Here is a 16,053-nt window from a genome sequence, read left to right on the forward strand (position 1 = left end):
AACTTTTCCCTAAGCCTTGAACCTTCCCACCCTGATCACATATGTAAACATCATTCACAATAATCATAGAAAATTCATATATGTATATATTTTTGAGAGGCAGATATACAGAAAAAAGGGGCCACAAAGATTCTCCATGTACTCTCTGAAAGAGTTGCAATGGAAGGAACTGAGCTGATCAGAAGCCTGGAGTTTCTTCTTGACCTAGTACACAGGTTCAGGGTCCCAAGGCTTTTGGCTGCCCTTTACCACATTCCCACACTACAGGCAGGGTGCTGGTTAGGATGTGGATTAGCCAGAACACACACTGGCACCTTTATGGCATCCTGGTGCGTGCACTGTGAGGGCTTTCACCACTAGGCTATTGTTTCAGGCCCCCTTTCCAATTTCTCTATCTCTGGTTTTCAAATAAATAAATGATTCAAAAACAGGGAAACAAAAAATTCCAAATCTAAGTAAAAGCCGCGTTTCATTAAGAAATATTAGGGGCCCGGCGGCGTGGTCTAGCGGCTAAAGTCCTCGCCTTGAAAGCCCAGGGATCCCATATGGGCGCCGGTTCTAATCCCGGCAGCTCCACTTCCCATCCAGCTCCCTGCTTGTGGCCTGGGAGAGCAGTCGAGGATGGCCCAATGCATTGGGACCCTGCACCCGCGTTGGAGACCCGGAAGAGGTTCCTGGTCCCGGCATCGGATCGGCGCGTACCGGCCCATTGCGGCTCACTTGGGGAGTGAAACATCGGATGGAAGATCTTCCTCTCTGTCTCTCCTCCTCTCTGTATATCTGGCTTTCCAATAACAATAAAATCTTTAAAAAAAAAAAAAAGAAATATTAGGGTTTTTGGCTTTTGTTTTTGCTAGAGAGATTGTACTTGTATTATAAGTTTTTTGGATTATTAGGGATTCTCTTATCTTTGTTTTTAAATATATTTTTTGTTTTTACTTTTATTGCAAAGTCAGATATACAGAGAGGAGAGGAGACAGTGAGGAACATCTTTGATCTGATGAGTCATTGCCCAAGTGACAGCAACAGCCGGAACTATGCCAATCCAGGGCCAGGAACCAGCAGATTCCTCCAGGTCTCCCATGTGGGTGCAGGTTTCCCAAGCTTTGGGCCATCCTCGACTGCTTTCTCAGGGCAGAAGCAGGGAGCTGGAAGGGAAGTGGAGCTGTGTTGATTAGAACTGGTCGCCTTATGGGATCCTGGTGCCATCAAGGCACGGACTTTAGCTGCTAAGCCACCACGCTGGCCCTCTATATCACTCAAAAATTTGTCAAATATCAAGACACAGGAAGTTCCATTTGTTGTTCAAATTCGCAACTTTTATGTTTCAAGCTCCATGTGACCTTAACAACATAAACATTCTCTCTTGGGTGTAGAAACGATCAAAGGACTTCAGTAGATAGTTCTCAAAATGTAGCCTTTGGGAAATGTAAATCAACATCACAACCCTGTCAGAATGTTTTTTTTTTTTTTTTTTCAAAGAAAGGGTAACAAATACTGGTAAGGAGTATAAAATGAGAATATTTATACAATGCTGATGGAGTTATAGATTAAGTCAGCACGTGAAAAATAGTATAAAATTTCTTAAATGTGTAGAAATATGATTGCTGGTTCAGCATGGTAGCCTAGCAGCTAAACTCCTTGACTTGAATGTGCTAGGATCCCATATAGACACTGGTTCTAATTCCTGTAGCCCTGCTTCCCATCAAGCTATCTGCCTGTGGCCTGGGAAAATAGTCAAGAATGGCGCATAGCCTTGGACTTTACACTTGCATGGGTGAACCTTAAGAGCTCCTGGCTCCTGTCTTCGTATTGGCACAGCACCAGTCATTGAGACCACTTAGGCAGTAAATCATCGGATGGAATAACTTGCTCTCTGTAGCTCTTTGTCTCTGTATTTGATTTTGCAATAAAGACAAAAAAATCTTTTAAAAGAAGATTAAAATTTTAAAAAGCCTACATAAAATTTAAAGGATTTAATTTAAATGAGATTACTGAACTTGAACTGTGGTAATGCAACAAGGTGGAGGAATCTACCATGGGAGGAGGGTTTGGGGAGGGGTGGGGAGAATCCCAGTACCTAGGAAACTGTGTCACATAATACAATGTAATAAATGAATAAATTTAAAATAAATAAATAAAAAGAAAAAAATTTTAATGAGATTACTGTAAATCGGAGTAATCTCACTACTAGTTGTATTTTCTGAGTTATGAACACATTGTGTAAAAGAGATACTATCTTTTTAATAACAGTACTATTCATAATACACAAGATGTGGAATGAGTTGAGGTGTCCATGATTAGAAAATTTTGTAAGGAAAAAGTAGTATCTGTGTACAACGGGCTGTTACTCAGTTGTGGAAACAAAAATCTGTGTATTATACGAAAATGAGTGTAACTAGAGGCCAAGATGTTGAGTGAAATATTCTAAGCACAGCTATACAAACATGAAATTGTTATGTAGAGTAGCAAAAAAAAAAATCACAAGCAACAACAAAAAGTGGGACTAGTGGTATATATCAGTATTGCTGCAAATATGATTTGTCACTTTGGATTTATATCTTTGTTAAATAGTGAATGATGATATTCTACCCTAGTTTTAATGATCTGTGCCTGTAAATTGTATGATTGAAACATTTTTTTATTTCATTATATTTATACTACTTACCTATTAAATTGGTCATCTTACTATTGTTTTAGTCACTTAATGAAAAATTAAGATCTTGAGTACAATGTGAATTTAAAACATGTTATTTCAATTGTTTAAGAAAATAATGAGGGAGGGGAGTCCAGTTGGCCAACGGAGTTAGACTGATGTGACCCAGGGACCTAAAAGTTAGGGACTGAAGTGAGCCTGAAAGAAAAGAACCACGGAGAACACTGTGGTAAATCCCCCAGTGCCGCCAGGACTGAGAAAGGTGGCACACAGCGGTAAAATAGATGCGAATGACTAAGATCAGCAACCTGAAAAGGACAAGGAAGGTGCCCCAGGCTGCAGAGATTTGAGCGAAGTCTGGTGAGCGAACTTCAGGGAGCCGCTAACACAGGGTATTATCCGCCCTTACCAGGAGGTGAAGGGGCAGGCGGATCTAGGGAACAAAACATGGTGAAGGGTGCCTGAACGAAGCAATTCATGGCAGTCTTGGATCAGGGCAGACTGGCTGGAGAGGGTGACTAGGTACAGAAACAAAGAACCTGGGCAAACCTGGGAGCTAGAACTCCCCAGCACTGGGTGGTGCCAATTCCAGGGCCACGAGAACCCTACAGAAGAGAGATCCAATAGCTACCATAAATATCACCATGTTTTAAAGAGCCCACAATACTGCAGACTGAAGAAGTAGGGGAGGGGAACCAAGGCACCACAGAAGGAGAAAAACATCTAGGTCTGCACTAGGTGGCAGCAAAGCTCAAGGATTAGAAGGCAGCAATATCAGATCACATAAAATGCCAAGAGGTCACAGGAAAAGAAATGAGTCAGAGGAAAAAGCCATTGCCACCCCAAAAAGTCACCAAATGGCCTGGTCAATCACAGAGATGACAGCTGAAGTAATTGACGACCCATCAGACAAGGAATTCAGAAAAATAATTATAAAACTCTTCAGAGACAATGAAAAATGATGGGAAGAGCTTAAGAATTCAAAAGTCACATGAACACAGAAACAAAATTAGTCAACAAATGAGATCCTTGAACTGCAGCACAGAGTTGAGAGCCTATCCAACAGAATTAATGCAACAAAAGACAGAATCTCTGAATTGGAAGATTCCTAGAATGAAAATAGGCAAAACATCAATCAGCTTGAGAAACATTTGAACAAGGCCAATAAGGCCATACAGGAAATGCATGGCATCAAGAAGTCAAATATCAGAATTATAGGCCTTCCAGAAGGAGTGGAAAGAGAGATAGGTATGTAGCGGTGCTCGACGAAATTATACAGGAAAACTCCCAAAATGCTTGGAACATGAACCCAGCCCAATTCCAGGAAGGTCAGAGAACCCCCAACAGATTTGACACAAAGAGTCCCTCACCCAGACATGTGGTACTCAAGCTCCTCTCCAATGAATACAAAGAAAGAATTCTGAGAATAGCATGAAGCATGGACAAGCTTACATTTAGGGGCAGGCAAATCAGGATCAGTGCAGACTTCTCAGATCAAGCACTCCAAGCAAAGAGAGAATGGAATAAAATCTTTCAAATCCTGAAACAGAACAACTGTGAACCAAAAATAATGTACCCAGCAAAGATCTCATATGTATTTGAGAATGAAATTAGATACTTCCATAGCAAGGAGAAACTGGAAGAATATGCCAGCACAAAACTAATCCTACAAAATCTCTTTATAAATGTGCTAATCCCAGAAAAAGAAGGAAACCATAAGCAAGGATGGCACACGGGAAGACCTAACCACTGAAGTCCACACAAGGCAACACAATCAGATACCAACACCCACAAAAACATACGCACATGGCAGGACAAAATTGCAGTCTCTCAGTATCAACTCTTAACATAAATGGCCTAAATTCATCAGTCAAAGGACATAGATGAACGGATTGGATCAACAAACAGAACCCAAATCTCTCTTGCCTACAAGAGACACATCTAACCAGAAAATATAGGAACTGAAACTGAAGGGATCGAAAAAGATATTTCACGCCAGTGGATGAGAAAAAAAGGCTGGTGTATTGGTCCTGATTTCAGATAATGCAGACTTCAATGTGACAAACATCAAAAAGGACACAGAAGTGCATTTGCTATTGTTGAACGGAATGACCCATCAGTAAGTGATTACCATCCTTAATATGTATGCCCCAAATTGAGATGCACTCAGCTACGGGAAGCAATTACTTATAGACTTATAGGAAGATACAGATGAACATACAATAATCATGCGATATGTTAACACCCATTAACACCAATAGACAGATCAACAAGACAAAGGCTCAACAGAGAAACTACAGAGCTCACACAAACAATGGAACAATTGGACTTAGTAGACATTTATAGAACCTACATCTACACTTTTTCTCAGCAGTGTATGGCCCTTTCTCCAGGATAGACCACATGATAGGAAACAAAGCAAGGAAAACTAACTTAAAAAAAACTGGAATCATACCATGCACCTTCTCAGACCACCACAGAATGAAATTGGAAATCAATAATTCAAAATGTCCCAGGAAATATATAAACTCTTTAAGGTTGAGTAATATGCTATTAAACAAAGAACGAGTTAGAGAAGAAATTAAAGATGAGATAAAAAATTATGGAAACAAATGAAAACTCAGATACAACATTCCAAAACTGGTGGGACACCACTAAAGCAGTGTTATGTGGTAAGCTCATTGCAATTGGTGCTCATGTCAAGGCCGAAGAAAGGCACCAATTACTGGAATTAAGCACACACTTCTAGGAAATGGAAAATCAGCAGCAAAATGACCCCACAAACAATAGGAAACAAGAAATTATCAAAACAAGGTAGGAAATAAACCAAATAGAAATAAAAAACTATGTTAAAAAATCAATGAATCAAAAAGCTGGTTTCTTGGGAAGATAAATAAAATAAACACCCCACTGGCCTGACTGACAAAGAAAAGATAAGAGAAAGCAAGAATTAGGAGCATCAAAGGTGAAAAAGGCAACATAACAACAGACACTGCAACCACTAAGAAAATAATTAGAAATTACTACAAGGAACTGTACTCTAACAAATCAGAAAACCACCAGGAAATGGAAAGGTTCCTAGACTTCCACCACTTACAATGGCTTACCTCAGAGGCAACAGAAGAACTGAACAAACCCATAACCCCGGGCCCGGCGGCGTGGCCTACCGGCTAAAGTACTTGCCTTGAAAGCCCCGTGATCCCATATGGGCGCCAGTTCTGATCCCGGCAGCTCCACTTCCCATCCAGCTCCCTGCTTGTGGCCTGGGTAGGCAATTGGGGATGCCCCAATACTGCACCCGCGTGGAGACCCGGAAGATGTTCCAGGTTCCTGGCTTAGTATCGGGGCACACCAGCCTGTTGCGGCTCACTTGGGGATTGAATCATCGGACGGAAGATCTTCCTCTCTGTCTCCTCCTCTCTGTGTATATCTAGCTGTAATCAAATGAATAAATCTTTAAAAAAAAAAAACCCATAACCCAAGCAGAGATAGAGTCAGTGATTAAATATCTCCCAACAAAGAAAAGCCCAGGCTCAAATGGCTTCACCACAGATTTCTACAAAACATTCCAAATAGAGCTAACCCCAATCTTCTACAAGCTCTTCAAAATAATAGAAAAGGAAGCCACCCTTCCAAACTCATTCTATGAAGCCAAATGACTTAATCCCAAAACCAGGTAAGGAATTAACAGAGAAGGAAAACTACAGACCTATGTCTCTGATGAATATTGATGCTAAGATTCTCAACAAAATCCTAGCCAATAGAATTCAAATAAGCATCAGACAGATCATTCATCCAGACCAAGTAGGATTCATCCCTGGTGTGCAGGGATGGTTCAACATACAAAAATCCATAAATGTGATACACCACATCCAAAAACTGAAGAATAAAAATCATTTAATAATATCAATAGATGCAGAAAAAGCCTTCGACAAAATCCAACACCACTTTATGTTAAAAACCCTAACCAAGGTAGAGGTTTTTACAGGGAGGTGCTGGGTGAATCCCAGAGCCTATGAAACTACGTCACATAATGCAACATAATTAAAAAAATAACTTGAATTTCCTCTGAATAAAAAGTTGATGAGTTGAGAAAAAATTAAGAAAACTGTGACCACATATAAAAAAAAACAGGGAAAAGGGATGATTGAAATGAAGTATCATGCTGTTAAAATGATATATATCAGTTACACTAGCTGTGTTTAATGTTTAAAGCAGTAAATAAATAACTGGAATACAGGAACAACCCAGCTAACTCCTTAATACTAAAGAGCTTTCAAAACATAAAAAAAAAGGACTCAGTTTGTTACAGCGTGGCCTTTGTGTTATATGTATATTTTCTGTTCAGCTGGCAGACTATGACTGGCTGATACCAACTAATGATCAGAAGAAGATAGTTGTTTAAGAGACTATCATTTGTTTCCCTCCTAAACTGTAGTTTATATGTAGAAATTAAAACTGCAGTTTAATTATGTTATTCCACAGAAAATCAATAAAAACAGACTTTAAATATGTGCATACACACAAGTGAAAAAATATATATTTTATATATTTATACACTGGAATTACATGCATATGTATTCCATAATTTTTTTACTTTTGTGTATGTACATATATATGTATTATTGATACATATGATCATCTATTATTTATATTTAATTCCAATATAAGCTGTAGGAAATATTTAATCATGCAAGTACAGTTTAAAAATATTTTCAGTATTTCATTATTTCACTTTGAAATGAGAAAATTGAAGTGAATTATTGCTTTATAATATTTTTAAGTACCTCCGTATGTTTGAGGAAATCATTAGCAAGCTACTTAAAAAACTTCTCATTATCTTGTACAATTCTAAGCATATATCTTTTTTTTAAAGATTTATTTTATTACAAAGTCAGATATACAGACAGGAGGAGAGACAGAGAGGAAGATCTTCCATTCAATGATTCACTCCCAGAGTGAGCTGCAACAGCTGGTGCTCCGCCGATCTGAAGCCAGGAACCAGGAACATCCTCCGGGTCTCCCATGCAGGTGCAGGGTCCCAAAACTTTGGGCCATCCTCGACTGGTTCCCAGGCCACAAGCAGGGAGCTGGGTGGGAAGTGGAGCTGACGGGACTAGAACCGGCGCCCATATAGGATCCCGGTGCGTTCTAGGTGAGGACTTTAGCCGGTAGACCACACGGTCTGACCCTAAGCGTATGTCTTAGTTATCTAATCTAGCATGTTATTTAGCTCATGTGTATCTAAAGATTGCACAGTGAACTCATTTTATGCTCACTGTAGAAAGAGATCTGACACAGGATAATAATGGAATTGTAGCTTCAGAATTGCAAACGTAATACAGGACAAAAGATTTTATTTGGTTTTTACCTTATTTGCCACATACATAGTAAATTAAGCTGCATTCATAGAAGATGCAAATTGAACACCCCCAGCAGAGTTAAACTCAGCTTAGTATTATAGGTCCTGAGTTAAAATTTTGGTTCAGTGTCAATATGATTATTTATCTTAATTTAGTTGAAAAGCAGATTGGTAATAACAGACAGAGTGATATCTTCCACTTGAAGAGCTATTCTAGCAATGCCTTCAACGGTTCATTATAGTGAGAATCTTTAGAGAAAACAACCTTTATGAGAATAAGGAATATTTGTTGTAATATTAGATTTGCAAAAGTAACACAGCAGAAGATATTTTCATTTAACTTTTACTCTGTGATGCTGTATGAATTGTAAATTAAACTACATTCACAAAAGTTGCAAATTAAATATACAGAGAATGTACTGTTAGTGTTTCTCTTTAACAATCCAGAACTGAGGAGACATGTGCCATTACAGGTGTTGGTGTCATTTGAAGATGTGGCTGTGGACTTTACCCAGGAAGAATGGCAGACAATGGACAATACTCAGAGGACCCTATATAGGGAGGTGATGCTTGAGACCTATAACAATCTGCTGTCCTTGGGTGAGTGAAATTCTGTCCTGCCTAAGCAGAATACTTCTTATAGTTTGCTACTGAAAGAACAGTTTATAAAGTGTAGTTGGTAGGACTAATGGTGATTTTGGAAAATCTGCATCATTCTCCATTCACAGGGTACTCCATGACAAAGCCTGATATGGTCTTCAAGTTGGAGCAAGGATCAGCACCATGGACAGTGGAGAAATCTGCCAAGCAGAGACTTGCAGGTAGGTCAGCACATATTGGACAGAGGAATTGATACATAGCTCAGTAATTGTTGACTGGAATTATATTTGATTTTTACTCTGAGTTTCTTTCAGAAGGACAGCTGGTGAGACAGTCATTCTATAGTCTCCATGTATAGGTTTATTCTAGCAATTTGCCAGCCTATCACCATAAATCTAGAAGTACATATGGGTCTTTTCATGATCCCAAACACTTGAATCACATCTGCCACTTCCCAAGATACATTTTCCTGAAGTTGCTTTTGAAGCAGAGTGGCCAGGAAAAGGCAAACTAGTGATGAGATGGGATGTAAGATACCCCAAGCCTTATTCTGAAATTTTATACCATATTTTCTGTCATTTCCTGCTTTAAGTTAAATATGCAATCTCATATAATTAAAATTTTCATTTTAAAAATATAGGTATTATGTTAAGACATTAATAGATGAGATGTAATGCCTATTTAAAAATGCTCATAAATGTCCACATTTCACTAATATTAAAATATGCTCTATCTAGATTGGCAACAAATCTCAATAGCTTCACTGGAACATTTGAAAAGAAACATTTAGATGGGATTCATGCATATGTTTACTCGGCTTCTCATTTCAGATCCCCATGGACAGAATGAGCTGTTTGGAGCTAATCAGAAAGGTCAAGAAATAATCTTCAGGCAAGTTTTAATTATAAAACTTATATAATAACTGAAAAGAGAGCTGTATTGCCACAAAAATGCTTAGCCTTAGCTCTGGCCATAATTGCAGCACAATATGAAAAGGATATTGTATAAAAATTAGACTTGAGAAATAGGATTTCATTCTTTCTTTCTACTTTTTTTTTTCATTTGGAGACAGTAGTTTTATTTGCAAAGTGACCAGGTGAATGTCGAAACCAGAGGGAATCAAATAGCATTTCTTGGGAGAGAGCCAGGAGATGGTGTGCCTCTTGAATGCAGACAGCAAAATTTTTCAGAATGGTCTTTGATTTTTAAGTGTCCCCTGAGCATTCCTTGTCTGGACAGGAATCTGTGAGTAAGACACTTCCCATTGTATTGGTTGTCTCTCAACCAGCAAGGCAATAGCTGTTACTACACAGCTTCAAATCTGCACCGGCCATTCTATGGCTGTTCAGGTCTCAGAACTAGGCAGTTACATGAGTGACAAAGTTGAAGAAACTGGCTTTTCTCAGCTCATGTATGAAATGTAGAGGGAGTCATGCAAAGGCCCACATAAGCCATTTGTAAAGATCAAACCCGTGGGTATGGCATGGTAGCCTAGTGGCTGTCCCTCACCTTGCATGCACTGGGATCATATATGGACACTTGTTTGTGCCTTGGCAGCCCCGCTTCACAGCCAGCTCTCTGCCTATTGCCAGAGTCCAGCTCAAGTAAAGTTCAGAACTTGAGAAGGGTGCCTGGAGTAGGCATCGAAAAATAAATGGACCACTACAGTTTCAGGATCATAATACAGTTTTAAAAACTGTCCTCTTTTTTTAATCAGAAGCCTTCACAAACTCTGGCACCCACTTTTCACACCTGGTCAAGCAGGCATTGCTAAGGATAGTTCTGCCAATTGTTTCCCCTTGAGGCAGAATATCAGCCGCCGTAATCCTGTTGTCAAGAAGTTCTCAATAGATGGTACATGTCAATCAGTAACACATTCCTATTACAACCCTGAGTCTACAACTTAGTCTTGAAATAGTTAAGGAAGTGTATCACAAAAGGAGAGACATAAAGATTAGTGAAAGAGGGAAAGAATAGATTTCCACTACATTTAGGGACTTAACATCCTTGATTAGGATATGGTCAATGTGGGAGGACAACCCTAAGCATAGGTTCCTGCTACATGTAGGGACATAAAACCCTTGATTTTCATATGATGAGTGTGACAGCCGAGAGAGCAGAAATAGTAAAAGGCCCTTTTGCTAAGACATTATCACCAACATCATCTTCCAAGCTCACACTGATTGTAAAAGGCAACTCCACAGTGGCAGATAGTGCCTAAATAGATTACAGAAATCTCTGTGGGGTTGTCAATTATTTATGCAAAGGGAGGTAGAACTGCTTTTCAGGTGGTTGTAGGCACAGGAAATTCCTTGTGGCCTTGCCTTCAATGGAAAAGTTCTCTTCACAACTTCGTGTCTTTCACATGAACCGCATGGACCACAGCAGCCTTTGGCCTGGGAAAATGTTGAGGACACCCCACAGGCTTGTGACTATACACCTGCATGGCAGACCCAGATAAAGCTCCTGGTTTTTGGCTTTAAAGCTGCTCAGCTCTGAAAGTTACGAATTTTTGGGAAGTGAATCAGCACATGGCAGATCTTCCTATGTGTCTCATATCCTCTCTGTATATCTAGATTTCCAGTAAATAAAAACATTTTTTTTTCCTTTTTCCATTTTTATTGTATTTTTGACAACCGTTACATAGTTAATTAGGGTAAAGAATTTCAAGGGTTACAGGAAAATGGGTAAGACTATTATTTCCATATTGTTTCCTTCATATATCTGAGGTAAAAGGAGATTTTATGGGAGAAGCCCACCAGTCTCCCTCCCATCCCCAGTCGTTGATGCGGGGCATGCTGCGAGGGTCTTGCTTAAGTGGTTTTGGTAGTTCAATAGGTATGAATTGCTGCCAGTCTCACCACTGCAAGCACAATGAGATCGTTGAAGAATCCACTGATTGACATAGTCTTTCATAGAGTCTTCGTTTGCCCAGTTTTTCACTGCTAACACATAACTGAGGTGGTTGATTGACTTGTTCTGTCCTCTTGTCTTTTCATGGTTAGGGTTCTGAGTCTGGCAGTTCAATTGGGGGGATCCGCAAAGAAACTTTGTATGAGGTGTTTCCAGACCAGATTCTTATGTGTACTAGCAAGTACAGGGCCTGGAACAGTCCATCGCTTGAGGTTGCAATTGCTGGGTTGGTTCTGTTTCCAACCCTGTCTTCTACTGGAACCAATGGGTGCTGCAGTCTAGCCTGAATCCTGCCCACTTCATACTCAGCCCTTACATAAACCAGTGGGAGCTGCAGCCTAGTCAGAGCAACCCACAGTAACCACCACAAGGCCCGTCCCCTACCCTGGTTTTCCAGCATGTGTAGCAGACTAGTCCAATCTGTACTGTACCCCATTTGGCTCTCATACATGTCAGTGTGTATTTAAGTCTAGTTCAATCTAACCAGCTCCATTATCCAGCCCTCATGTTTGTTGTTGGGTTCATTTCCGTCTAGCCACCCCTGCTTCTACCCTTGTTTTTGTGCCTTGCTGTGTTAGTGGTAACCCAGGAGGGAGGATCCCACTATTTCCCTCTCAGCCCACTCCCACTCCTGGATTATGCACTCTCCAGGTGGTTCTGTGGTTCTGCTTGACAAAATTAGCATCTGGCATACGTTATCTCACCTTGGCATTACGTAATGTGTACTGGTTTTTTTGCAACCAATTCTGGCTCAACCCACACTCTCTTCTGGTGCTTGGATTTGTCAGTGGATGACATGAACTGATTCAGCCTGGTCTGCCCCCAACCCATGCCAGGACAATTCCATATAATTATACAGTTATGATTGGTCAGTTTTAGCTGTTAACTTTCAAAATAAGCAAGTTGACAGGCCTGTAATGGCAGGTTTGAAGCAAGCAACTTTCAAAAGCTACAAATTGATGGGCTATAGGGCAAGGACTCTTATCAAACACTAGGGTCCGTCTTCCTGAGGAGTGGTCTACCTACATGACCTGCCAGGTGTCCTGCCGGGTGGCTGTCACATAGACTGTTAGCCCAGGAGTTCACACAGCTCCTAGCCAAGCAATTAAGGCAGAATCACAAAAGCAGAAAACATCTAAATTCTTCAGAAACATGTGACCAAGAGAGAAAGCCTCTCCCTATCATGGGCCTTTACAGGGACTTGTGAAGCGAGTGGTTACAAAAAAAAAAAATGCAATACCACCGCCTCTCAGTTCCAGTGATGTTAGGTGAGTGTCACAGGTGGGCAGAAGGGAAAGCCTAGATGGAGTCAAGCTGCTGACCCTGAACTGGCTGCCTAGCCAAAAATTGGGAGATGGAAGAAACAAGTCCCAACCTTTTTTCTGGGTAAGGTGGTAGACATTATTGCCCATTGTGAATAAGTTTCTCTTTGCCCTTGGGTTGAATCATGTGAACACCTCCCTGAGATGGTGCATAAAAACTCAAACCAAAGTGAATATTTTTGGTGCCTGGACTCTCATCCCTTCTTCAATGAGGAAGAGCCGACATGAAGAATGAAAAAGGAGGCCAGAACTTTGGTCTCATGTCAGGTAGTTGGGATTCAGGATCCACTTAGAGAGTATCAAGTCATGGAGAAAATTGGCCTTTTGGGGGATGTCAATCCAACAGTTTTCAAAATATAATGACCCAGAGACTTGCTTCTAAAATGAAAATTGACATGATAGCAAAAGTGAAAAAGACAGTTGTTGATTAGAGGCTTTAAAGTCCTAAACTTTTATAATTCCTATCTCTACTCCCTTCCTCCTAAAAGTACAATCAGTTTGGAGGTTTAGCTGGAGCTAGGCAGTGACTGGGGATTACGTGTGTGGGTGGGTGTGTTCATGTTTGTGCAGAGGCATGGGATGCCAAGGGTCATTCCCACAAGTTTAGTACAAACCTTGTGGAGTCTTCTCTTTGCTAATTCGAGACACACAGCTCTTGTATAAGATCCAGAAGTCTTTTTCAAGTCCCATAATGTGCACCGAACCAAATGTTACCAGGAAAGCTCAGTAATTCTTTTCTTTAACTTAGTATAGAAAAGTAGGATTGTGGAAGAGGGTGGAAGGATGGGATTTACAGGAATTGGGAGAAAACAGAGGAGTGGGTTCTTTTTTCCAGTTATGCATCCTGCTTCAGTAAACAAGGGTTGGGACAACATTGAAGTTAGTAACTGGATGTCTCAATTTCAAGAAGCACACCAACACCTAGTTTTCTGTCTAGGAGTGATTTCCCCTTGCCTCCTCTTCCCCTACTCACATGACCACTTTGTAAATAAAACTTCTCTGTCTCTAAAAGGATGAATTAAAAAAAATGACTTTGAGATCCAGTTTCTGTATCCACCTCCTGAATGTGAGCAACTGGTATTTAGTAGAAACCTATGTATTTTCTATATTGTCATGTACACTTTCTGTTCCTGGGAGGACCTGAGCCACATTGGAGTCCATGCTTGGGACCCTAGGTTCAGCCACTATGGCCATTTGATGAGCTGGGCCTTGGCCTGCCTGGGCTGAAGAGGATTTGCTCTTCCTGGTGAGTACAGTGGGAGCAGATGCCTTGGGAACATGGCAGGCCTAGGCTCCACCCACCTCCAACATCAAGAGGTGGGTGGGACTGGGGGAGTGTGACCTAATAATTTTTTCTTCATGAGTTGGGTTTCTGTATAGTGTGTGTGTGTGTGTGTGATTTAATTGCACTCAATGTGTGTGCGTGTATTAGATCATTAAGGAGAAATTAGTGTGATCATTTCCAAATTTTCTATTTTTCCTTCCTGTTTTAGGTCAGGGTTAAATGGTATTCAGAGAAGGTATACCAGGTCTCCCAACTATCCTAGTACTTCAGGATGGGTACTGGACCCCTGATACCAAACCAGGGTGTCAATGTGGCACACACTCCACGGTTTCTGTCCAGGTGGTTCTGATAGTTCTGAAATGATGTTCATCTCACTGATTCAAGCAAGAGAGAACCCTTTCAATGTTCATTGGCTGGCATGGTTGACCTTGGAGTCTCTTTTCTCCCAGATATTTGCTGTCATCATATGGCTGGGGTAGTTATTCAATCTCTTCTCTCCTGCTTTCTCTTGGATAGTCCAGATGTGCTTTCCAGGCTTCAGTGGGCTTCCATCTCCAGGTGGAGCCAGGCCAGTTGTCCAATACTCCTTTTCAACTGAGGAGTACCAGTTCTTGCAAGTGCCTCAAGACCTCGAGCCAGTCAATCCTGCCCCAGTGGAGCCCCAACCTCAGCACTCACTGAGCTAGCACCACCATGCAGGCATCTAAAGTATCCAAGCCAGGTGACCTGAGGCCTGCCACACCCTCTACTCCCAGGACTCGCAGTCCCAGGACCCATTGCACTGGCCAGCCAAGGACCCAGGCCAAGCAACATAAACCACCACACATACAGTCACTGGGGCTCATAAACTGAGCTCATCACACAGCTGTCCCCAAGGGACCAGACAAGGCTGCCAGGGCTCCACTGGATCTCCTGCGCCCAGGGATCATGTGTCCAGCACCAACATCACCCTGACTGCCATGGCTTGCCTCAACTCATTTTCCACCAGCATATATTGCAGCCTGGCTTAGTCTAGTCTTCCCCCAATTCTACTTCATGTTGCTGTGTGCTGAAGCCTATCCAAGTACAATCCATCTGGATGTTTAGCTGGAGCTAGGCAGTGACTGGCGATTATATGAGAGTGTGTTTGTGTTCCTCTTTGTGCAGAGGCATGAGGTGCCAAGGGTCATTTCCAGAGGTTTAGTACAAAATTGTGGAGTCTTTTCTTTGCTCTGTCCAGCCTCATGGCTTTTGTATTAGAGCCAAAATTCTTTTTTAATTCCCATATTGTGCACTGAACCAAATGTTACCAGGAAGGCTAGGTGATTCTTTCCTTTAACATAGTATAGAAAAAGATAATGAAAAGCAGTTGTAAACCAAATTTTTACAGTTAATTGACCAGTTAAACTTGGAAGAGGTAAGGGGGAAAGCAACTCCCAACGAGGAGCTCAAAGATCTGGAGCATTTTGAATGGAGACAAAATGATGTCATAGTTTCTTTTAAATTTGCTTTTCCCACAGGAAGCCTAACGAAATACCATTTGAAAATAAGCATGCCTCTAATGTCCCTGAGAACAACCTCGAGAGTAAGGAAATTCTCAGTCAGTTTGACAACATTGACATTTGTCAGCAGTCCTTTGAACACAATGAAAATGAGAAAACTTTCAGCGGGAAGAAGATAGTCCTTATGTGTGAGCAAGTTTATCCCAAAGACCGATGTAATCAGCAACCTGTCAGTGTGGGACAAGCAATTCATGTTGGCTACTATAAATCTTGCCTTACCACCAAACAGAGAACTGACACAGGAGACAATTTGTGTGTGTCCAATGAATGTAAAGAAAACATGTACCAGAAGTCAGAACTCATTAGAGATCAGATCTTTCAAAGAGCAGAGAAACCTTATGAATGCAATGAGCACAGAAAAGCCTTTCACCAGC

General features: G+C 40.9%; 1 protein-coding gene across 1 annotated transcript in view; it reads right to left on the bottom strand.

The window, feature by feature from the left end:
* LOC131482840 (zinc finger protein 850-like) overlaps positions 1-16,053 on the bottom strand; it is a gene marked incomplete at its 5' end in the record, with an annotated part of 447,409 nt that overhangs the window by 169,628 nt on the left and 261,728 nt on the right. The gene's annotated exons all lie outside the window — the stretch shown is intronic.

The sequence above is a fragment of the Ochotona princeps genome, chromosome 21, assembly GCF_030435755.1.
Source record: "Ochotona princeps isolate mOchPri1 chromosome 21, mOchPri1.hap1, whole genome shotgun sequence".
NCBI lineage: Eukaryota > Metazoa > Chordata > Mammalia > Lagomorpha > Ochotonidae > Ochotona > Ochotona princeps.